General features: G+C 40.1%; 1 protein-coding gene across 3 annotated transcripts in view; it reads right to left on the bottom strand.

The window, feature by feature from the left end:
• Positions 1–25,903, bottom strand: part of LOC140478700 (divergent protein kinase domain 2A) — a 250,229-nt gene that overhangs the window by 223,287 nt on the left and 1,039 nt on the right. Inside the window, exon 1 of one of the 3 annotated variants that reach the window (XM_072572004.1) lies at positions 25,517–25,774. The exons of the other annotated variants lie outside the window; for them this stretch is intronic. The gene's annotated coding sequence lies outside the window, so the exon portion shown is untranslated. Of the gene's footprint in view, positions 1–25,516; positions 25,775–25,903 lie in introns of those variants that run through there. 3 annotated transcript variants of the gene reach the window in all.

The raw sequence follows: 25,903 nt of genomic DNA, 5'->3' as shown, positions 1-25,903 counted from the left end.
ATAGGGCCCAAACTGTGCACAATTTCCAAATGTGGTCTGTCCAGAGCCTCAAAGCTTCACAAGTACATCCCTGTTTTCATATTCAAGTCCTCTCAAAATAAATGCCATCATTGCATTTGCCTTCCAAACTACTGACAATCTGCAAGTTCACCTTGAGAGAATCCTGGACTAGAACTCCCAAGTCTCTTGGCACTTCAAACTTCTGAATTTGCTTCCCATTTAGAAAATAGTCCCCGCTTCTATAATTCCTACCAAAGTGCACGACCTCACACTCCCACACTGTACTCCATTTGCCACTTCTTTGCCCACTCTCCGATCCTGTCCAAATCCTTCTGCAGTCTACCGATCTCCTCAATGCTACCTCTCCCTCTCCATCTTCCTGTCTTAGTATTATCTGCAAGCATAGCCAGAATGCCCTCAGTTCCTTCATCTACATCAGTAATGTATAATGTGAAAGGCAGTGGCCCCTCAACTGAGCCTTGTGGAACACCACTTGTCACTAGCTGCCATCCTGAGAAGGACCCTTTTATTCCTACTCTCTGCTTTCTGCCAGACAGACAAGCTTCTCGCCATGCTAGCACCTTGCCTGTAACACCATGGGCCCTTAGCTTACTCAGTAACCTCCTGTGCTGCATCTCGTCAAAGGCCTGCTTCAAATCCGGAGAGAGAACATCCATTGGCACTCCTTGGTCGAACCTGCTCATTACTTCCTCAAAGAATTCTAGGAAATTTGTCAGGCATTACCTCCCTTGATGAAACCATGCCCTATTTTAACCAAATATTTCCAAGCGCTCAGAAATCTCATCTTCACAACGGATTCTAGTATCTTACCCATGATCAAGGTTAGACTAATCAATCCGTAATTTTCCTTTTTTTGCCTGACTCCCTTTTTAAACAGGGGTGGCACGAAAACAATTTTCCAGTCCTCTGGGACCTTCGCCAATTCTAACAATTCCAAAGGATCACCACGCACACCTCTATTCTCTCCAATTATCTCCTTCAGCGCTCTGGGGTGTAGTCCATCTGGTCCAGGTGATTTATCCACCTTCAGGCCTTTCAGTTTTTCTAGCACCTTCTCCTTAATAATGGCCACCTCATTCTGCCTCTCACTCCATTGAATTTTTGGGATATTACTTGTGTCTTCCACCGTGAAGACCGATGCAGAGTAATTATTCAGTTCCTCAGCCATTTCCTTGTTCCCCACTATTTTCTCTCTAGCATCATTTTCCAGCAGCCAATGTCCATTTTGGCCTCTCTTTTGCCCCTTTACATAACCAAAGAAAGTCCTCCTGTCTTCCTTTATATTACTGGATAGCTTGCTCTCATATTTAATCTTGCCCCTCATTTTTTGTTGCTCTCTGTTGATTTTTGTAAACTTCCCAATCCTCCGGGTTCCTGCTGTTCTTCACCACTTAAAAGGTTTTTTCTTTTGGTTTTATGCTATCCCTACTTACCCTAGTCAGCCATTGTTGCCTCATGTACCATGCTTCTTTTTCCTCAGGATGAATCTCTGCTATGTCACCGAAATTACTCCCAGAAACCCCTACCATTGCTGTTAGACAGTCTTTCCTGCTAGGCTCCTCGCCAAATTAGTTCTGCCCAGTGCCTCCCCTCATGCCTCTGCAGTTGCCTTTATTTATCTGTAATGCCACTACCTCTGATTCTATCTTCTTCCCCTCAAATTGCACAATAAATTCAATTATATTACAATCAGTGTCTCCTGAGGGTCCCCTCACCTTAAGCTCCCTTATCAAGTCTGCCTCATTGCACAACACTAAATCCAGTATTGCCTGTTTCCAAGTGGGTTCCACCACCAGCTGCTCCTGAAAGCCATCTCAGATAATTCACAAAATTCCTTTTCTTGCAATCCACTACCAACTTGATTTTCCCAGTCCACCTGCATATGGAAATCCCACATGATCACTGTAATGTTCCTTTCCCTACACACCTTTTCTATCTCCTGGTCCATCTTGCACCCCAGTTCCTGACTACTGTTTGGCGGCCTATACATAACTCCATCTACTTTTTTAAAACCTTTGCGGTTTCCAGATTCTACCCCATCTGATTCTGCTTTGTTTCGGACTAGTGATCTAATGTCATTTCTTACTAATAAGGCAACCCCACCCCATCTGTCCACTGGCCTATCTTTTTGATAGGAGGTATATCCTTAAATATTCAGCTCCCTATCCTGATCCCCTTGCAGCCACATCTGCATAATGTCCACCATGTCATACCTGCCAATTTTGATCTGCGTCACAAACTCATTTACCTTATTCCTTAATATGCATGCAGATATAACACCTTCAGTCCTGTATTAACCAAACCTCGTCATTATTTGTTTGCCCAGTGTGCTTGATGTTTGATTGTTAACCCTTTCCATACACTGTCCCATTTGTGTGTGTGTTAGAGATTTTAATAACCTATCCTGAGATCTGCACTTTTACCTCCTCTTAATTCAAGTTCTCTCTCCTTCCACACCCTGCACCACGGTGCTGCGGTTAGTCAGCTCATCCTCCCTGCAGCTCCCATTCCCATCCACATAGGGAGCAAAACTCTTGAACCTGTTGGACAAGGACAGGGGTTGAGGCTCCTACAACTCTACTTTCTGGATCCCTCTACCTGCCTCACACACAGCCACACCCTCCTGTCCCTGACCACTGATTGGTTTTGAGTTAGTCAGTCTACGGGGTTTGACTGCGTCCTGAAACAGTATCCAGGTAACTCTCCCCATCCCTGATGTGTCGCATTGTTTGAAGCTCAGACTCCAGCTCATCAACTCTGAGCCAGAGTTTTTCTAGCAACCAACATTTACTACAGACTTGGTCACTGGGAACCACAATTGACCTGTATGTGATTCCAGGGGCATAGCAATGTGGTCAAATGTTAACAGTACTCATTGGTAATTAAGGATGGACAATAAAGGTTGACCTTGCTAGCAACCCTTATGTGCCATGAATAAATAAATCTCAAAAGTTCTCTTCACATTTATATTTACTGCTTATTTGTCTTTTGTAGAAATGCAGTATTTTTTCCCAGATTAAGTAAACATTTAAGAATTGCATTGATGGAAGATTAAAACTAATGGCAAGAATAATGCCTCAGAACTCAGACTTTTAAAAACTGCTCCATAGTTACTTTCCAGTAGAACAGTGAAAATAACGTTCCAATATTTTCACTGAACTGAATTTCTAAACAAGTCAGCAATAAAGAAATAATCTAACCGTGCCCTCAAAAAACACAGGACTGGTGTTGTGACCTATGGAAAAATCTTAGGTACATCGGAGTAACTCTTACATGTAATTGCTTTATCCCCAAGGCTTTTTGCCAGCATTTTGATAATTTCAGAGACTAAGTACCACTTCAGGTTAGTGTACTGTCAGCAACTTGCTATCCAAAGCATCCAAAAAGGTAAATGCAGCTTATATTTAGACGCAACTTGCTAAATTATTTTATGAAGAAAAAAAATCTTCAAGATTTAGTAGTTTCAAGTGCAACATTGTCAGGTAATTTTGAAGAGGAGCTTAAATCTACCCCTTTATACTAATTAGTGATCAACTGCTAAAACTAGGAAAAACAAAGTGGAGACTGTGGATGCCTTTTTGGCCTCTAGAGCTACCTTACTTGCAGTGAGGTAACCAACTTAAGCCAAGTCACAATGACCGACAATGGGAGTGGAGGGAGTTGGAATTAAGCAAGTGTTAAACTGGTCACTGGCAGAATCTGAAATTAGGCATTACACAGACAGCCTCTGTTCTTTCTCGATGACCATTAAAACAATGCTATTTGACCAGGATTTTCTCCATGTCCTGAATAGCACTTAGCTGACACCCAACACAAACGATGATCTTCTTACTGTTTCAGAGTTGACTGGGCACAAATTGGTTGCAGCATTGTGCTTATTGTCCACTTTAGGATGTTCTGAAGTTAGGAAACTAAGAAATAAAAAGGTAAATTCTTCCTTGAAAGGTGTAAACCTTTCTCAAAAGTACAATATTGAAATTCTAGTGCTCAGATACCATTTAAAGTGCCAGATGACCAAACATATATAATTTTACTCTATTTTTGTGGCCACTATTAAAACGAAAATTCTTTATGACTTCCTTTCCCAGCTAATATGTTGTGTACTTTCCTTTACATTACTAATGAGAACATTATTGTAATCTCAGAATCTTCATGTTCTCAGTGATTGCTTCAACATTTCACTATTTGTTTTGAAATATACCTTCTAAGTAATCTGAGGAAGTACAATGACTCTCAGTTTAATGTACTTCCCAAAGTTCTGAAACATTATGCAACAGCAAGCATAATCAGTAATTTTGCCCTACATTTCAGAGGACAATGCACACACAGAACTTGCTGCCAAAGTGGTAGAGGCAGATACAATTACAACATTTAAAAGTCATTTGGACAAGTACATGGATAGGAAACGTTTAAAGGGACAAGGGCCAAACGCAGGCAAATGGGACTGGTTCAGTTTAGAAAACTTGGTTGGCATGGGCCAAATGGCCTGTTTGTGTTGTAATAACTTTCTGACCTTGTTTTGTTTTAAAGAGGAAAAATGCTGTCTCAAGTATAATCTGGGTGAAATCATTGCTGAATTTTGAAATTGATGATCTGGAATCTCTTCAAATAATGCAGAAACATGTTTGAGCATAGACTACCAGAAACTAAATAAGCATTATCCCCAGTTGAAATAACTGAAGTGTGTGGGAACTCTAAGCTGGCCATACACTATTGTGATATAGCTTCAGGCAAAAAAATGAATTTTAAATTCAGAGCTTGAGGGCTACAGAATTAAAAGTCTTCTCACTAGCTTGTTCCTTGTATTTTCCCTCACCTTTCTTTTAGGTAAGAGGTGGTATGATGTAAACAAAGACACCGCATCAATGCACGTTAGCTTCCATCCCTTGGAGACTGCATGGAAAATTTACCCTTTAGTAATTCTTAATGTATCACCTCCTTTGCACACAACTTACTTCAATAATCACTACATTTAGTTGTTATTTGCCCTCCTCCTTCAGTCTTCTTCCAACGTGCATTTCCAACTGCTTCTGACAGACTATTTATTTCAGAATGTAACACCTTTGAGGAAAGAATAATGAACAACTTGAGAGTGAGGGTTTTGATCATTTTTCCTTTTGATTGTTTTCTGATGAGATAGCAATTAAAACGAGCCTTTCCTACTTCAGATTAGATGTAATTACCACTATTGCAATTTTCATCTCTCAAGATGCAGATGAAATGACTCCAACGAACTTTTTATTAACCGGTACCCATGGGAGTGTTTGCCCTGTGTGCCAACTGATCAAGAAGGCCACATAATCTACTGAAAACACACACAATAATAGAACCATAATGTTGAGTATACATATCACTGTTATACTTTATTTACAGTATAAACTATTTAAACAATAATGCAACTTTGGCTTAAACAAAACTAGCCTTCTCACTCCTACCCTCAACGGACTCTGATGTGACAATATTTCAGTAAGCTTCCAGTATTTCAGGTATGTAATGCTGGCTGGTTTAATCAAGAGTGCCAATTCATGAAGTGCCAGTTAAAACAAAGCTTGGTGTACAATATTGGTTGTGTTATCAAAATATTTTGTTATACTTTGTTTTCTGTCTTTAACTCTTCACTAGAAGTTCTGATATACATTTAGGCATCCATATTTACTTGCTCTCTCCTAGAGATACGCACGGAACTAGATCCTTCAATCTAATGAATCCATGCCAATTATAATCCCAAACTAAACTAATCCCAATAGTCAAAAGGGCACTTGGCCCTTAGCTCTACAAACATTTCTATTTATGTACTTGCTTAAATGCCTTTTAAACATTCTAACCATACCTACATCCACCATTCTTCTGGAGGTTCATTCCTGTTACGACACAGGGCAAACTCTCCTGCTTAATTTACACCAGCACAGAAAAGATTTATCCCTTGCAGTAATCTGAAAACTTGAGGCCAAGAACTAGTTAAACTATTTTAACTAGTTAACTTATTTTCTTAAAGTATAACAGAATAATTAACCAACAACTATTTACAACTCCTTCCTCTAAATTATCTTTTACTTTTCCTTCTATAATACTGGTCAAATAAAAATCCCAAGAAAGATTTACAAAACAAATCTTCTCAAAACCAGGCAGCTTTTGGTTCCTCTCTGTATCAGTCTTTTTTTTCTTCCTCTTGGGGATTCTGCTTCATAGGCTACTGATCGATAAAGGTACCTTTCCGAGAGGTATTTTTCAGGCAGTCTTTACAGGCTGGTGGCTTAGCAGTTCCCCTCACAACTATTCAATTTACCCCAGTCTTATATCCCCAAAGCATCAGATTGTGTCATTGGTTTTTAAGATTGCCAATATACTAAATTCAAATGTGATTGCAATTTGGTATTTTTCAGGGTACATTTAAACTGATTGGCCTAATTCAAACCTGGTTTAGTCTCCAGGCAACCAGTTGTTCGACCAAGTGTTACATTGTTACCTTATTGAGAACACTTGGTGCTGTGTCAGATAGTTCTGCTAGTTTCGAACTCTTAAAAAAGGTACAGTACACCCACATTTCCATTACATTCCACACACTAACCACTCAAAAAAAAGCTGCCCCAAAGCCTTTAAATCTTTCTCCTCTCAGCTTAAAAATATGAACCCTAGACTTGAAATACCCCACCCTAAGGAAAAGACACCTGACTATATCTGTGGGCACCTTATATCACTTTCTAACTATATCATCTTAACACCTCGATTTTATAAAAAGTTACTCAACTTCCTATGCTCCACTGAAAAACTCCATAATCTAGTCCCACCTACCAGCATCCAGCCCATAGCCCTCCAAGCCCTTCCTATTCACATACCCATCCAAATGCCTTTTAAATGTTGCAATTGTACCAGCCTCTACCACGTCCATACCCATATCACCCTCAGCATGAAAAAGTGGCCTCTTAGGTCTCTTTTATATCTTTTCCCCTCTCATCTTAAACCAATACCATCTAGTTCTGGACTCACTGACCCCAGGGAAAAGGCTTTGCCTATTTACCCTAACCACGCCCATCAATTTTGCAAACCTCTCTAAGATCACCCCTAAGCCTCCGACACTCCAGGGAAAACCGCCCCAGCCTGTTCAGATCCTCCAACCCTGGCAACATCCTTGAAAGGGTTCAGAAAAGATTTACAAGTTTCACAACATCTTCCCGATAGGAAGGAGACCAGAATTGCACGCAATATTCCAACAGTGACCAAACCAATGTCCTGTACAGCCGCAACATGACCTCCCAACTCCTGTACTTAATACTCTGACCAATAAAGGAAAGCATACCAAACGCCGCCTTCACTGTACTATCAACCTGTGACTCCACTTTCAAGGAGCTATGAACCAGCACTCCAAGGTCTCTTTGTTCAGCAACACTCCCTAGGGCCTTACCATTAAGTGTATAAGTCCTGCTAAGATTTGCTTTCCCAACATGCAGCACCTCGCATTTATCTGAATTAAACTCCATCTGCCACTTCTCAGCCTATGGGCCCATCTGGTTAAGATCCTGTTGTAATCTGAGGTAACCCTCTTCGCTGTGCACTACATCTCCACTTTTGGTGTCATCAACTTACTAACTCTACCTCTCATGCTTGCATCCAAATCATTTAAGTAAGTGACAAAAAGTACAGGACCCAGCACCAATCCTTGTGGCACTCCACTGGTCACAGGCCTCCAGTCTGAAAAACAACCCTCCACCACCACCTTTGAACCAATTCTATATCCAAATGGCTAATTCTCCCTGTATTCCAAGAGATCGAACCTAGCTAACCAGTCTCCCATGGGGAAACGTGTCAAATGCCTTACTGAAGTCCATATAGATCACATCTACCGCTCGGCCCTCAATCATCTTTGTTACTTCTTCAAAAAACTCAATCAAGTTTGTGAGACATGATTTCCCACGCACAAAGCGATGTTGACCATCCCGAATCAGTCCTTGCCTTTCCAAATACATGTACATCCTGTCCCTCAGAATTCCCTCCAACAACTTGCCCAACACCGTCAGGCTCACTGGTCTATAGTTCCCAGACTTGTCCTTAGCACCCATCTTAAACAGTGGCACCACATTTGCCAACCTCCAGTCTTCTGGCACCTCACCTGTGTCTATCGATGATACAAATATCTCAGTAAGAGGCTCAGCCATAGCTTCCCATAAAGTTCTAGGGTACACCTGATCAGGTCCTGGAGATTTAGCCATCTTTACCCATTTCAAGACATCCTCTAATCTGGACATTTTGCAAGATGTCACCATCTATTTCCCTACAGTCTATATCGGGCGGCACGGTGGCACAGTGGTTAGCACTGCTGCCTCAGCGCTGGAGACCCGGGTTCAATTCCCAACTCGCGCGACTGACTGTGTGGAGTTTGCACGTTCTCCCCGTGTCTGCGTGGGTTTCCTCCGGGTGCTCCGGTTTCCTCCCACAGTCCAAAAATGTGCTAAATTGCCCGTAGTGTTAGGTAAGGGGTAGATGTAGATGTAGGGGTATGGGTGGGTTATGCTTCGACGGGGCGGTGTGGACTCGTTGGGCCGAAGGGCCTGTTTCCACACTAAGTAATCTAATCTAATCTAATCTTCCATATCCTTTTCCACAGTAAATACTGATGCAAAATACTCATTTAGCATCTCCCCCATTTTCTGTGGCTCCACACAAAGGCCGCCATGCTGATCTTTGAGGGGCCCTATTCTCTCCCTAGCTACTCTTTTGTCCTTAGTGTATTTGTAAAGACTCTTTTGGATTCTCCTTAATTCTATTTGCCAAAGTTCTCATGTCCCCTTTTCGCCCTCCTGATTTCCCTCTTGGGTATACTCCTACTTCCTTTATGCTCCAAGGATTCACTCGATCTTTCTTCTTTTTCTTAAACAAACCCTCAGTTTCTTTGGTCATCAAGCATTCCCTATACCTACTAGCCTTTCCTTTCACCTGGACAGGAATATAGTTTCTCATTTTTGTTTTTGGATTTTTGTTCTCATTTCTGAAGGCTTCCCGTTTTCCAGCTGTCCCTTTACCTGTGAACATCTGCCCCCTATCAACTTTTGAAAGTTCTTGCCTAATACCGTCAAAATTGGCCTTTCTCCAATTTCGAACTTCACCTTTTAGATCTGGTCTATCCTTTTCCATCACTATTTTAAATCTAATAGAATTATGCTCGCTGGCCCCAAAGTGCTCTCCCACTGACACCTCAGTCACCTGCCCTGCCTTATTTCCCCAAGAGTAGGTCAAGTTTTGCATCTTCTCTAGGAGGTACACCACACAATGAATCAGAAAATGGTCTTGTACACACTTAACACTATGGCAGTCCCAGTCTATGTTTGGAAAGTTAAAATCCCAGACCATAACTACCCTATTATTCTTACAGATAGCGGAGATTGCCTTACAAATTTGTTTCTCAATTTCCCTCTGATTATCTAATCTAAGTAATCTAATCTAAAAATATTGCTGAAAATCAAGGCCTGTTTAAGTTCTGTATTATTAAGAACTATTTATTAGTGTCCTCAAAGTTTAGATAGGAATAACTGCAATATTAAGTCAAAACATTGTTCAAGCAGCCTGATTTTTGACTTAGGAAATAGGAACAAAAAAGTTGGTCATTTAGTCCCTTTAAACCCGTACTGCCACTCAATAAAAACATGGCTCATCAAGTTGTGGTCACTGAACTAACCCCACAGAGGCCAGTATCCCTTCACTATTTCAAACTTAATTTACACATGGAGTGTCCTTGACACTGAGCCAGCTGTCAGAGTGAACAGGATGTCTGACACTCCTGTTTATACCCGTCAGCAAGGGCTCCCTGATTGAACAAGATTAACAGCCCAATCAGGAAACTCATTCTTTGAGATTCACCTGGCTGACCTCGTGATAAGCACGACAGTCTTGGATCTACATTTCTATTTACACCCGATAACACCTGACTCCCTTGCCTATCTATCTTTCTAACCCAACTAATCTAATTAAGTTTAAAGACACAACCTCCATTATCAGAGTAAAGAATTCCACAGACTAATGACCTAGAGAGTAAATAAAAAGTATTTCCATCTTGAAAGAGTGATCTCTACTTTAAGGGACTGAAACTGTCCTCCACTTTTCATCTCCGCAAAAGAGGGCATATCTACTAGTAGCCATCCGATCCAATGTCTCGGGATCTTGTATATGTCAATAAGATCATCTCTCCCTTTCAGATTCCAAAGGGTGCAGATCTAACTGGTTCAATCTTTGCTCACAGGCAGGAAGGCCCACTTCAAAATGGTTGAGAAGCCTGGTGCATTTGATTTTACTCAAAAATCATTTGAGGAAGAAACCAAATCACAATGAAACTCTGCGAGCAGTTTTAGTGCCTTATATAAGGCAAGATATCAATTCATTGGAAGCACTTCAAAGATGATTCACTGGGATGACCCTGTTATGGAGTACTTGTCTTAAGAGCAAAGGCTTATAAAGTCTGAAATTCTAAACACTGAAGTTTAGGACATGTAGGACTCTTAAAGGGTTTTGCAGGATAAATTCTGAAAGGATGTTTTTCCTTATGGGAGAATCTCTGACCATAGTATATAATCTCAGAATAAAGGAAGGCCAATTTAAGACTGAGACGAGGAGGAATTTCTTCTGAGGGTTGAGTCTTTAGAATTGCTTGCCACAGAGTTGGAGAGGCAGAATCCTTGCACATACTGAAGGCTGAGATAGATTCTTGATCAGTCAGGGAATCAAGGGTTAAGGGAAAACTCGGGCAAGTGGATATGAAGAATGATAGGCAGCCATGATCCTATTAAATGTTGAAGCAGCTTGGAGGGGCTGAACATTCTCCTCCTGTACCTTTTTTTTAGGGTCTTCTGGAGAGTTCAGTCAAATCGACTCATTTACTGATTTACTAACAAAGGATCAATTCATTCACTCAGCAGCTTGTGATTATTATAATTGAGGATTTCTAAAATCAATATATTAAATCTGACCAAGTAGTTGCTAGATTTGGAAATAAAGGCAAATGACATACAGAGGTAATGCTCACAGGCAGGGAGGCCCACTTCAAATGGTTGGGAAGCCCAGTGCATTTGATTTTACACACACAAAAAAATCATTTGAGGAAGACACCACCTACCATCCAGCACCCAAGACACAAATCACAATTAGAGTCAACAACCATCACATTATTCATGGCACAATCAAGAACCTGCATCACACATACAAAAAATGAACCAGGGGGAAGGACTACCTGAACCATACATTTCAATCCGCAGCAGTTGCTGGCCATGGAAATTAACAGATTTTTTTTATCCTTTCCATTCTATGTTTTTCTGTATAGATTTAACTGAACAAAATCTCAGGGCAAATTGGCACTTGTTAATCAAGTGAAACAACAGCATAATCAACGTTATTGTGCACTTCAGTTTGACAGTTCTGATAAATCAAAGATTTCACATCACTAGCAATGCTAAGTATAACCTCAAATTAAAAAAACATAACCACACCAAAATATTCAACGGGAACAGAAAGTTTTTGTGATTGTGGAAATATTTTTGACATTCCGATAACTCAGTTTGGCCAATATTTATAAGTGATAATAATGGGATCCAATCTCTGATTGTCCACCAGGGCTTTTCAACATCATGAATCAGTACTCTCCCATTGTTCACACTTGCTGGTACAACAGTTTAGTGCTTTATATTCTTTGTACATCTTGGATCCCGAGTACGCTCACCACTCTCAGATCTCTTACAACCAATGAAACGTGGGACGTTAAAAAACGCTAGAAACTGTGGACAAGTAAAGAGCTAGAAAATTACAAAAAGCACATTCAAGATGACAACAATAATGGGTGAAATTTAAGTCACGGCTGCACAACTCTCGCTGATCACACTTAGTGTATTGCATTCAACTCTGGACAACGCAGTTCAAGCAATATGTATTGACCTTGGTGGGGATACATTGCATAATCAACTAAATTATCAAAATGGTTAAGTTAAGTTATGATGATAGGTTGCAACCAGTAGCTCTGTGTTACATTGAAAGTAAAGGATGATTGAAATAAATTACTCATTATTATTGAATTTTTTTGAAGTTTCTCATAAGCTACCTTGTTCTGGACTCAACTGGTGTGGACAAGTGGGCATGACCTTGAAATGAGAGTTGGATCATTCAGTTGTGATGTCAGGATTTGTTCATACAAAAAGTAGTGGGAAAGTTCAAACACTACTATCCAATCCCCGAAACAAAAATTGTTTGAGTAGCTCAATTGAAAATTGAGATTTATGTTAGGCAGAGATATTGAAGTCTACAGAACTGCATCAAGGTAGATTTAGCTATGGTCAACAGAGCAGACCTGACAGTTTAGATATCTACTCCTGTTGCTATGTTCTTTGGCGATGAAACTTTAGGACATTCCAAAACAGAAATATTAATAAATCATACAAGTCTTTCAAGTTCCAATATCAAATACATTTACAGTGTTATTGAGTTGATATAGAAAAGCACAATTCTTACTGATTAGACTTAACTGGCAGGCTACCAGGACTGAAATGTTCTTTAAGTCCTTAAACTGTCTAGCCTACAGTGAAACTAATGCAAATTAGTTTTGCAGTACCTTGATTACTTAATTGTCTGACAATCTCAATTTCAAATAAAACTATGCACAGAATGATCCATAGCGATGCTCAAGCATTTCATCAACATTTGAAGAACATTGCATGTAGGTAAACAAATTGATGTTAGTACAGCCTTGAAGATCAAATCTGTTTTGAGTTTGAATAAATTATATTTGATAAACTAAAAAGCTTAGAAATGCAGACATGTCCCAGAGTTCTGCTCTTAAGCTTTCCCCTCTCCTCCCAAAGTCAGCTTAGAAATCCCATTACACCCCACCAGTCTTCATTTTTCTTCATTCCTGCTATATTCGGTGTTATGCAACCACCAAATACATCTTCCATCCCCTTTAAGCATTCCACAGAGACCTTTCCTTTTTTATTCTTTGGTCCACTCTTCAGTTGCATCCAACATCCCATCCCCTTTCCACAGTGCTAACATAAGAGATGTAACACTTACCTTTTTCCCTCCATTTTCCTCATTGCGAAAGTTGTAATCAATCTGTTCAGATATGTTATTACACACCTCCAGTGCAGGTGGGACTTGAACACAGGTCTCCTGGTTCAGAGGTCGGGATGCTACCACTGTGCCACAAGATACACTCATTAACCAAGGTCACGATATAGTCTCCTTCACAGTAGGGAGATAAAACGGAGACTGGGGTGACTGCTTTGCACAACATCAATGGTCTGCAAAAATTACTGAGTTTCTTGCCTACCACTTCAACAGTGTTCCCCGGCCATTACGGGCATCTCAGGCTTACTGCCATGCTCCAGTGAAGCTCAGAACAAGTACAGCATCCATTTTTCTGCTTGGGTACTCAATATTGAGTTCAATACCTTCTCTTATGTCCTTACCCCAATCTCGAAACAATGGCCTTATTGCATGGGTTACTACCACAACTATCCCATTGTCATCTACTAAGTGCCCCAATTAGCAGCTATTGATTCCCTCAGACGGACCTTTACCCATTCCTTTGTCTGCTCAACTCCTGTTTTCTCTCTCTCTCTGGGCTCCATCTCCATCAATCACTTACTCCTTCCCCCCCACCCCACCCTATCTTAACCATATTACTCAACCGTTCCTAGCCATGCCTAATTTCTGAAGGGTCACTGGACACAAAACCTTCACTCTGCCTTCTCTTTCCAGGAGCTGAAAGAACTGCTGAGTTATCCCTGCAATTTCTGCTTTTGTTTTTGAAGCAAAAATTAAGAGTCAGAGTCATACAGCAGGAAAATAGACCTTGTGATCCAACTAGCCCATGCCAACCAGCTCCCGAACTAAAATGTCCCACTTACCTGCATTCTGGCCCCAATCCCACTGAACTGTTCCTATTCATGTACTTATCAAAATGTCTTTTGAATGTTGTAACTGTACCTGCATCAACCACTTCCTCTGGTAGTTCATTCAACACACAAACCACTCTAAGACTTACCCCTCTTTCTCCGCTCACCTTGAAAATATGCCCTAGCTTTGAACATACCCACCCTTGGGAAAAGGCCCTGGTCTTATTTACACTCATGATTTTATAAACCTCTGTAAAAGGTCAACCCTCAACCTCCTATGCTCCAATTGAAAAAAAAAAGTCACATCTATCCAACCTCCTCTTGTAATACAAACCCTCCATTCCCAGCAACATCCTGGTAAATCTTTTCTGAACCCTCTCCAGTTTAATAGTATCCTTATTAAAGCAGGGTGACCAGAACTTCACAAAGTACTTGGGCGGCATGGTGGCACAGTGGTTAGCACTGCTGTCTCACAGCACCAGAGACCCGTGTTCAATTCCCACCTCAGGCGACTGACTGTGTGAGGTTTGCACATTTTTCCCATGTCTGCGTGGGTTTCTCCCACAGTCCAAAAAAATGTGCAGGTTAGGTGAATTGGCCATGATAAATTGCCTGTCATGTTAGGTGAAGCGGTAAATGTAGGGAAACAGGTCTGGGTGGGTTGTGCTTTGGCGGGTCGGTGTGGACTTGTTGGGCCGAAGGACCTGTTTCCACACTAAGTAATCTAATCTAATCTACTCCACAAGTGGCCTCACCAACGCCCTGTAAAACCTCAACATGACATCCCCAACTCCTATATTCAAAAGGTCTGAGCAATGAAGGCGTGCGCGCTAAATGCCTTAAGCATTCTGCCTACGTGAGACACAAATTTCCAAGAATTATGTATCTGAACCGCTAGGTCCCTCTGTTCTACAATGCCACCCAGGGCCCTACCAGTAATTGCACAAGTCCTACCCTTGTTCCTTCTAACAAAATACAATAACTCGAATTTATCCAAATTCAACTGTTTGCAACTCCTCTCCTCATATTAGATTAGATTAGACTACTTACAGTGTGGAAACAGGCCCTTCAGCCCAACAAGTCCACACTGACCCTCCGAAGAGCTATCCACCCAGACCCCATTCCCCTACATTTACCCCTTCACCTAACACTACGGGCAACTTAGCATGGCCAATTCACCTAACCTGCACACTTTTGGACTGTGGGAGGAAACCGGAGCACCTGGAGGACACCCACACAGACACGGGGAGAATGTGCAAACTCCACACAGTCAGTCGCCGGAGGTGGGAATTGAACCCGGGTCTCTGGCGCTGTGAGGCAGCGGTGCTAAACACTGCCACCGTACCGCCCACAATTGACCCAAATGATCAAGATCTCTTTGTAATCTTACATAACCCTCTCCACCATCCACTAAGAAATAAGTAAGGTGGAGAACTGAAATGGGATCACGTATAGCTTGCTATTCTTTACATAACTTTGGTGCCATCTACATTCTCATCTAAACTGTTTAGATAAATTACAAAAAAGTGGATCCAGTACCGATCCAACACTCGGCATAGGCCTGCAGTCCAAAAAAAAAACAACCCTACAATACCACCCTCTATTTCCTACCTTCAAGCCACTTTTGTAACCAGTTGGCAAGTTCACCCTAAATCTCATGTGATCTTAACTTTACTAATTAGTCTACCATGCGAAACTTAGCCAAAGGCTTTATTAAAGTCTGTGTACACAATGTCTACCATTCTGCCAACAATCTTTTTGGTTACTTCGCTCAAAACAGTCAAATCAAATTTGTAAGACACTATCTTCCCTGCAGAAAACCATGCTGATTATCCCTAATCACTCCTTACCCCTCCAAACGCATGTAAATCCTATCTTTCAGCATCATTTCCAACAACTTACCCAGCAGCAAAGTCAGACTCACAGGTCTATAACGTCCAAGTTCTCCAATAAAGGCAGAACAGCTCCATTCAGTCTGCAAGCATGGCCCATGTTCTCGGTGTTGAGATGCCAACTACTACTACCAGCTTGTTATGGTAGCTTGTTGTGACAAAGGGAGTCTGAACAAGATGGTCTCACCATAATAAAATACTGTTTATGACATGATAGCAATCAGGCAAATATTACTTTAGCAACACAAACACTTCCTATTTCATTATAATAGCAATGTGAATAAATAGACTGAGAAAAGATCTGCCACCCTACCAACCCACGATAGGCCCACAAAAGCAAAATTGGCCAAACTGTACCAAACAAGACCTAGAATTCCCAAGCTGGCTCACAAGCCAAAATCAGACAGCCCACACAGACAAGGGAATACATTTCAAGCTCGCTAACAATGACAGAGCACCACAGGTATCTCAAAACCCCAAGGGCAGTTTCACATCCCAGCAATACCAAAGCCACACAAAGAGCAGGTCAGAGGCACCAGGGCATGCTCCCAGAACAAGACAATGGAAGCACCTCACCACTTCAGAGGAGACATTAACATGTACCTGTGAAAAGGAATGAAACTATCGATACGGTCAGGATGTTGCATTGTGTGAAGGAACAGGAATTCCATCCCACAACTGTTTTCCAATTCGCATTTTTGTAACTAGATTACTCCAACTCCAGATGCATAGTATCTTCCCCATTTCTTAAATCAGCCTTATTGTGCATCATTATAAAAACTGGTCTCATTCTCCGCTCTAGCAAGAGAAATTCTGATCTACCTGTACAGACTGTCAGTTCTGTGTCAGCCTAGTCAATTTCTCTTCCACTGATATTTCTTGCAATAAACTGTTTGTCAATTTCACTTTGAGGTGTGTTTTGTAATCTCTAACCTACTGGGCAAATTTCTCCGACAGATTGGCGTTAGTCGGCAGGCCCTTTTTCTCTCTCAACAGGCTAAGTGAACCTCACATTTTAAATTTAACCCTATTCGTACCTGGCAGCCTCCTGCACTCCTCCACCAGTATTTAAGGCATCATGAAATTGGTGGAGTTGAATGCAGGGTTCAATATCAAGACTTTCAGAAACATTTTTTAAAGAACTGCAAGCTACAGGTAACCTCATGTCAACTCTCCAGCTTACTCTCATTTCTTCAGTCAGCTTCCTTCATTATTTAATGTAGCTTAAAGAGTGAAGACTGACTGGGATGCTAATATGGCACATCAGAGGATGTGATGTAAAATCACAAAGTGCATTATTGCAGCTCCATAGCATGATGATACCACAGTAAGACATGAAGTGTTTTCCGGACTCAGCAGATCTATGAATTCCTAAGAAGCAATATTCCCTATACACCGCACAGATCAGGGATCCACATATGTCGATTTGTAAGTCAATACTATTTCCAGCACCGATTTCCAGTTTCCTAAGTTACTGCTGTAGACAGACCTTGGAAGCCCACACAAACAAAATTAGAGGGAGCATCGCTAACAGCACAATGAGACCCATTTTTTTCAAATTGGCATTACACAGCCTACTAGACTCAATTAGTTCAACAATTTCAAACTGCACATGGACTGCTGCATTCCACCCCCGCAACCCACCTCCCCACTATCACCCTAGTAACAAAAGTAAATTGGTGGAACAACTCAGCAGACCTGGCACCATATATGGCAATCCTTGTCTTTAAATTGGTTCATATTTTTCACTCTTTCAATTACCAGCACACCTGTTCCATGGTCTCTTTACTTCAGCCATCACTATTCCCTTCAACCCAGGAGGACAAATATTCGCGTCATTCAATCTCTCCTGACTTTCACCTACAGATCTTCCTCATCTTTGTCCCAACCACCAGGGAACAAAGCCACCGTTAAAATTAAAATTTGTTCTGGTTTAATACTATAGGAGTGTGTTTTTGAAACTGAAGGGATTGCATATTACGAGATGTAAGTTTGCTCATTGAGCTGGAAGGTTCAGTTTCAGACGCTTTGTCACGATACTAGGTAACATCATCAGTGAGCCTCCGGTGAAGTACTGGTGGCATGACCCGCTTGCTATTTATGTGGTTAGGTTTCCTTGGGTTGAAGATGGTATTTCCAGTGGTGATGTCATTTCCTGCTTTTTCTCAGATGGTGGTAAATGGGATCCAAGTCAATGCGTTTGTTGATAGAGTCCCAGTTGGAATGCCATGCTTCTCGGAATTCTCATGAGTGTCTGTTTGGCTTATCTTAGGATGGATGTGTTGTCCAGTCATAAATTGTATTTTACTGTTTTGAAATTTAAAAGTTTGCATTGCATATAAATAGTTTAGTTTTCTTGTGAAATAAACTTCTGTTTTATTGCTAAGCCCAAATTTGAAACATGTCAACGTTTCAATGAAAGACCACCTCAAAATCCAAAACAACAATATAATTTATCAAGCAAGTTTTCAGGCTGTGATCAGATTTGTTCAGTAATAACACAAGTTGGGATTATAACAATAGATCAGATGTGGAGATATTTCACAATTGCACAATACTCAGTTGTTGTGGATCAGGCCAGACGCCTGTCAAAAATATGTTAAGGTGATAGCCTAGACACTAACTTTTTCTTACTTTAAAGGCAGATATGAAGTGGATATTCCAGGTGTGATGCAGCTGGTCAAACCACTTGGCTTTAAGCAAAGCAGAATTAACACTAGAGTTAATCACAAATAAATCAGAACTTAGAATAATTTAAACTAATGGAAAACTTAAACCCAATACGGCCCTTTAACTAAGGAACTATTCCAATTCAGTAACATTCCATAAATATATCCCTTGGCAAAAAGGCAAATTGAAACATAGATTCATACAGGCAGGACGGAACAACTTCCAAAGAGATTTCAAAGAGAGGGGCAGGCATTCAGGAATCATCTGCTCAAGATTTCAACCTTCCAGCATCTTGTGACTGCTACAGCGAAACCAAAATAGAAAAAAAACTGAAATGGGAGAACAGGCCACTCCCTTGCCATTGTTAAACTAGACACTTTGGTACTTCTGCCTTTATAACCTCTTGGGGGGGGGGGAAACAAAGACAAAATAACCTTTTTAAAGTTGACAGCATCTCCTCAGAAATTTAAGCAGTCCAAGTCAAAATGTAGCAGGACCTGGTTGATACTCAGGGATATCAAGTGGAATCTCAACAGCCAAGCAACATTCAAACCACACAACTGACTGGCAATGATCATCTCCCACAAGACAAAAAATATAACCATTTGACATCCCATCTTGGAATGAGTCGAAAAGTGCGGTGCTAAGAAAGCGTAGCAGATCATGCAGCACCTGGGGTGCAGGACAGTTAATGTTTCAGGCAATAACCCTTCATCAGGAATATGAAGTGGATAAAGGACTAATGCCCACAACGTCCACTCTCCTGCTCCTCAGATGCCACCTGACCTGCTGTGTTTTGTCCAGCGTCACACTTTTCAACTGACTCGCCAGCATCTGCAGTCTTTACTCTCACCTCGTTGCTGAATCCCGTCTTGGGATCCCTGACTATTCAACATTCTGGGATTATCATTGTCCAGAAATGGAATTGGATTAATTATATAAATACTGTGACTACAGGAGCAGCTTTGAGGCTACAAATCCTGCAGTGAGGAATTGACCTCCTGAATCGTCAAAGACTGTCCACCATCTACAGGGCACAAATCAGGAGTGCGATGGAATACTCCCCACTTGCCATTGTAAGAGAAAGAGCAGCTGTAACAACAGTCAAAAATCTTGACACCATCCAGGACAAAGCAGCCCGCTGGATTGCCACCAGATCCGCAAACATTCACTCCCTTGACCGCTAATGCACTGCACTATGTGTGCATCTATCAGATGTACTGCAGAAATTCACCAAGGTTTGTTGGACAGCACCTTTTAAACCTCAGGCTACTTCCGAGAAGGGAAACAGGTACATGGGAACATAATCCCATTCCAATTGCCCTCCAAGTCATTCACTATTTTGATTTGGAAATATACTCCCTTTCTAGAGGAAATGTAGGCCCAGCTGCAATACATGGACTTCAACAGCTCACCACCACTTTCTCCAGGGCAACAAACAATGAAAAATACTGAAACAAAGCAGATAGTCCATGAATAGCAAGAGAGGAAAAAGGCCAGCAGAAACATAAAATGCTGTCACAACTTCAATTAAGCTAGGAAACTGGCAAGAGCAAACTGCACACTCAATCTCAACACTGCCATGCTGGTCTCCTGCTTCATTTCATTCAGTACTATTTTTAATTGGAAAATAATAATTGTGTCAAGGTTACAATATCAATAATTGTGTGTGATGGAAGCTATTGTGTCAAACACATACTCTGTACACTTTTCTTTCCCCCCCGAACACACACTTTTCGATTCTAAAGTGTAAACTCATCATCCCTCCTATGCGGGACTATTTAAAACCTGGTATAAATGGTAATTAAATACTATCCTCAACTGACATGTTGAGACAGTATACAAAGCCTTCAATGTTCAAATAAGGATATAATATTCAATACTGCATCATCTATTCAAGTGTAATAAGGAAACTGACCAAATTCTACAGGGAGGATATGAAGAGGATTATACAAAATGGTCTTCAAGTGCACACTTAATCTGTAAAAGAATGTGAAAAAGATGAAGCTAACTTAACAGCAATAAATAAAGCTATTTTTGAGGCTTTCTGATCAAATTAAAAATACCCTACCTGCTCAGTCAGGGTCACCTTGGCAACAGATCCCATTTTCTGCATGGCAATTTTGACACAGTGAACAAATGTACTTCTGAACACACAAACCTTCTTAGACTTTCTTGTAATTCCTTTTTAAGTTATTATCCCAACCGCACAGCATAGTATGCTGCATTTATTGGTCACTTCATCCCAAATGCAATTATCAATGCACTCAACTCAAATGATTTCATTTACAATTTCTTTAAAAGTCAGATGTCTGTCAAAATTACACCGCATTCTGATACAATACGGAGGGTATCTGCAAAAAGAAAAATATCATTCAACCATTTTATTCACTGCAAAGAAAAACTCTCCATTGCTTATTATTTCAGTTCATTGATCAGGATTCACCTTCCCGGAAATCTTCGCAGTTCTGAACAATGAATCAAATTCCAACTGTAGCACCCAACTGAAATTTTAAAACAAGTTTTGGTATTAATTATTTGTAATAGAGCAAGGAATAGAAAGCTACAACACTAACTTGCAGAGCAAAGCTCCATCCATTCTACCTTAAACTATATACACTTAAACCTCCAAAATGTACTCAAGTCAGCATGCAGTTTTCCCATTTCCCAGACCAGCCATCCTAGTAAGATTGCCATCAAGTGCTGAATGAGGAGAAGGGCACAAAACTGTCCCTATGTTCAACACTACTGGATCGAAACTAATTTCCCCCAGGATTCTGAGCAAGAGCGTGGAGAAACTTTATTCACACCAGTGCAACTCATGTACCAAAGGTGAAAGGCCACTACCTGATTAAAACAGAAATGTGAGAACAGGTAAAAACAATTAGAGAGGAGGACCAGGTCTCAGGCAAACCGTACAACTTGGGAAATTCAAAAACTCTGCCAATTCAGAACTTCAATGCTCAACAAGTCAAGGTTCTAACAGATGAGAAACAACCTGGTCTCTTCAGTGTTATCAGACCATTTCCACCGTACAGAAAATTTAAAAAAAGACTAGACAGGAATAATCAAATCATACCTCCTTCACTACGCAAGCAGACTCAATTCTTCATTACTGAATGACACTGAAAAAGTACTAAGCAGAAGCTTGCTTTTGTAGGTGAAAGCTAAGTTCATTTGCAACAGCCACCTCAAAAACAGGTGGATTTTAGAAATGTACAAAAAGGTACACATTTTTGTTGTATTCCCTAGCGATCTCCTTTAAATCATCTGTCAGTGGAGATGTAAATTAAACACAATGTGATCAGAATAGCTACGCTCAAATACAAAAGCCAGATTATAACATGCTTTTTAAATGGTAAACTTCCATTCAAGCTATGAGCCTTGGGCCAAGGTAATGCATAGTCGCCAATGTTGTGTGCAATTTATAACAGTGCATCAACTAATCCTTCAACCAAGAGATTCCAACTGCAAGCAGAGCAATGGTTGAATCTACAGACCAGATTGCTCTGCCTTGAATGCAGTCCACATTGTCTGTAACATTACTGCACGTTTCAAACCGTGTTGCTACAATGCTAAAGGCTGTGCAAGCACACACTGAGAAAGCTAAACAATTACATGACAAATTCATTGTCAGCAATGCACTTCACGAAAAGCATTACGTAAATTTACACTCTTTCTTTTAAGTTGAGATATTCTGGTTTAAAATAAGACAAAATGAGTTCCATTTGCAAATAGCTCAGAAGGAGGTATGAAAAGGAAACGGCAGAGATATGGCAAATTTACAAAATGAGCATTAGAGTAATATCTGTAATAACCTCTTGAACAAAAAGTTGTTAAAGATTTCAGCACTACTCAAGAAACTTAAACAGCATTGGAAGATGAAGGAAGATAAATGTCCACTAGGCCACAAAAAGTACCACAGATTTCTCTTCTCACATTGTCCCTAAACACATCAGGATCCTGACCTTCGAACATCAATAAGGTCAATAGTGATGTAACACTTGTTTGTAATGAGGGAGAAGATTTTAAGAGTTATTTAAAAGAAAACTTCAACAGCTAACATTCAGTACTCAAAATATAGGTGATACCTTTTTTCTAAAAACCCATTTGCAGCTGAAATTGTGCAATGTTACAGTGCCTCAACAGTAAGAAACATTTCAAAGCACATCATAGGAATGTTATGAAACACTGCTCGACATGAAGTGACCTGAAAAATTGGAGAAAATGATCAAGTGTTTGCTCAAAAAGATATTTCTTTTAAAACATTAGAAGAGGGGCTTAAGAGATGGAACTCAAGGGCTTAAGTTCCTTGACAGTTGAAGGCACAGCTACCACTGCAGAAGAAATTAAAAATTTTGGATGCACAAGTCACCAGAATATGAGGTTTGCAAATACCCTGCAGGGTTGTATTAATAAAATTGCACTATGTTACAAATCTTAAGCATATCAAGGAATAATTTTTAATAGCGCTTTTGAAAAATGACTGACAGTAATAGTTTGTGACACAATTTTACATTTCAATAAACAAATCAATTTTCTTAGAAACCGGAGGAGAAAACATTCTTAGCAAGCACTCAGGTAATTTTGGGTGCAATTTGCCCTCAAAGTTGTAAACTCAAATCTGAATGCACAGATAATTTAGTATTATGGCTAGCTGGCAAGGTGAAGATCAGACATTAGAATGCGTTAAATTGCATCACAGTAATTCAAAATAAATTGGTAATCAGGAGACCATTGAAAGTGAATATAACTAACCATCCAAGACTAAATGTCATTTGGTGAGATCATTTCAGCTGAATGATTTACATGGCTGACAAGTTAAGAACAGTTTTTGGGTATGTTAGAAGTTATTTACTGCTAGTCGACAATGTTTCCAAATTTGTCCTTGGGCAGCACATGGTTTAGCTGAATGTCTCACCTCACCTGGTGTCTCGGTAACTAAGCATCTGACCACCGACCGTAGACCATCTTGTTTAGCTGTTTCTTTTCTGTTCCCTATACCTGAGTAAATTCACTTTGACCATGCCGAGTTAGCATTGCTCAAAGTTCTTGATTTTTAAAAAAAGCATTACACATGCTCTGCATAAGCAGTTTAAATTAGTGCCAGTTCCACCATTTGGAAGTAACCTCACTTTACATAATTAAAACTGATTTTAAAAAACTATTGAACAATGTTGCTTGTTCATTTTTGTTGCAGCCAGTTGTACTAATTTTGTTAAATTATATTCAAACACTTGAAAAGTATATTTTAAAATTTTGGTGGCTGTTAAGAGCCACTCCAAGTTCCACAGACAAGCATAATTCTCAGATACTTGCAATTTAGAGTTTGATTCAGAGGAATGATGGCATAGAATATTGAACAATGTTCTTAAATGAGGCGCAAAGATCACCAAAACTCAATCTGTACTGAATGTAATATGCGTTCTAAATTTCACTGTCTTTTGTACTGGGTTGATTGAATTCACTGCAAAAGAAAAGCATAATATCAGCAGCAATGTCAAGGACACAACGTTCAAGTTTAAATCATACCAATGGTGACTGAAGTGAATGAACAATTGTCTGACTACATCTGACTACAACTGGAGATTGGTAAGCCACTGCCCATGGAATGCAAATTTACCAACGCAAAACCAAGCATCAGTTCCAGTAGGACTCTTCTTCAGAAGTTCTGAAGAAAAGTCTCACTAGACTCAAAATGTTAACTTTGTTCCTCTCTCCACAGGCTCAGACCTGTTGAGTTTTTCCAGCATTTTCTGTTTTGCTTTCAAATTTCCAGCACCTACAGTATTTTGTTTTCATTAAACTCTGCATCATTTGCTTTCAAAGTGGAGATTGCAAACTAAACTCGATAACAAGAAAAGGAGCTGAAAGGATCAAAGATTTATTTGCAGGAAGATTCAGTGCACCAACCTATTGCCGAGACTGTCAAGTAAATAATATCCTTCAGGATTCTGAATACTTGATCCATGTTGAAAACAACAGCTACATAATTAAAACTTACATAATTCAGTCTTTCATTTCCTTAAGGAAAACACCTGAAGGAGATTTACAATGCTGAATGACATTACAAAATCCATCGAGCATTTTTATCAAAGCACATGCAAACTTTGTGCTGCAACTCCTTAACAAAATCACCAACGCATTTGAGGAATCTAGCAGGGAAAAATGCTTCCATAAAATTTGCAGTTACTTAAAAATAGTCTCAGTAATGAGAAAAGTCTATGAACGTATGCTTCTGGCAAATGCAGGTACCAGACTAGTTTTCACTGAAGGATTCTGACAGACACAGCACTTAATCTGTACTAAATAGCACACACTATTAGCAGGTGAAGCATTAACTGTTTAACTTCTGAGTAATCAAGGAAAATACTTCCTGAACATGAGGAAGTTTGATAAATAAGCTAGCAAAGAGCACAAAGTTATTTTAACTATCTATCCTCAACCACAGTTTTACTTGCAGACACTAAAACACAAGAACAAAATAATAGCTGTAGTTTAATAATTTGCTAAACTTCATAATAGGTGGGGTGGTAGACAAATATTTGGATTCGGGCACAAAGCCAAGAGTCTTTCAGATATACAATAAAAATGTCTACCAATTTTAAGTAATCATATTAAAATGTAATTTTTTGTAAAGTTATTGCATCCATCAGAATGACAAATTTTATTATCCTTTCAATGAGCAGCAATCTTCCTTTTAACACACACCAAACATTTGTAACATCCGATTCAATGTCACCAATTCTTCACAACCAATCGCCATACAACCTAAAAATCAAGGGGACTAATAATATTAGTACATAAGAGCTCGACAGCTTTTGACAAAGTCACATTTTCATCTCTGCAACTTCTCCACTGTGGGCTTTCGCATCAATCTGAAGTAAGCAAGCTTGATTACTTCTATTTCACTCAGCGAAGCAATTAAAATTCACGTTACATGCAAAAAAACAAGATTCACTTATCGACTCAGCATTAGACGGTAGATTTTAAACAGCAGTTTCAGACCACTAAACCTCTCCCCGAGTGAAGACCTAATGTGAACGTGGACAAAACTGCGTTTACCTAACATTTTTTTCCCCCTAAATCATCTTTGCGGGACTTGATCGTAACGCATTTAGGATCGAAGACATCCGATCTGCTGCCCAAAGATGAGGCTGTAAACCCGAGCAAATATTTCTATTCAGCCTGGCTATGGACGTAATTCGCTTTCGAACAGAAAAGACGAGGTAGAAAAATAATTTCCAGGTCCAGTTCATAACACAAATACTTTTCTGATCCCCTCGGCTGCAGCTCTGAAGCAAACTGAAGGGACTCAACACTTAAATTTCAAATAAGATCAGTTGCAAGGACAAAAGAGGCCCCTTCTGTGAAGGAATCGAGTCGAGTAATGAACAACACTGTGGCTTTGCAATGCCAACGTAAAAAGTGCATTTTTTAAAAACTGCAATC

This window comes from Chiloscyllium punctatum, chromosome 6 (genome assembly GCF_047496795.1).
Source record: "Chiloscyllium punctatum isolate Juve2018m chromosome 6, sChiPun1.3, whole genome shotgun sequence".
In the NCBI taxonomy this organism is placed as follows: Eukaryota; Metazoa; Chordata; class Chondrichthyes; order Orectolobiformes; family Hemiscylliidae; genus Chiloscyllium; species Chiloscyllium punctatum.
Note: the sequence above shows the minus strand (reverse complement) of the source record. Positions and strands in the feature narration are given on the sequence as shown.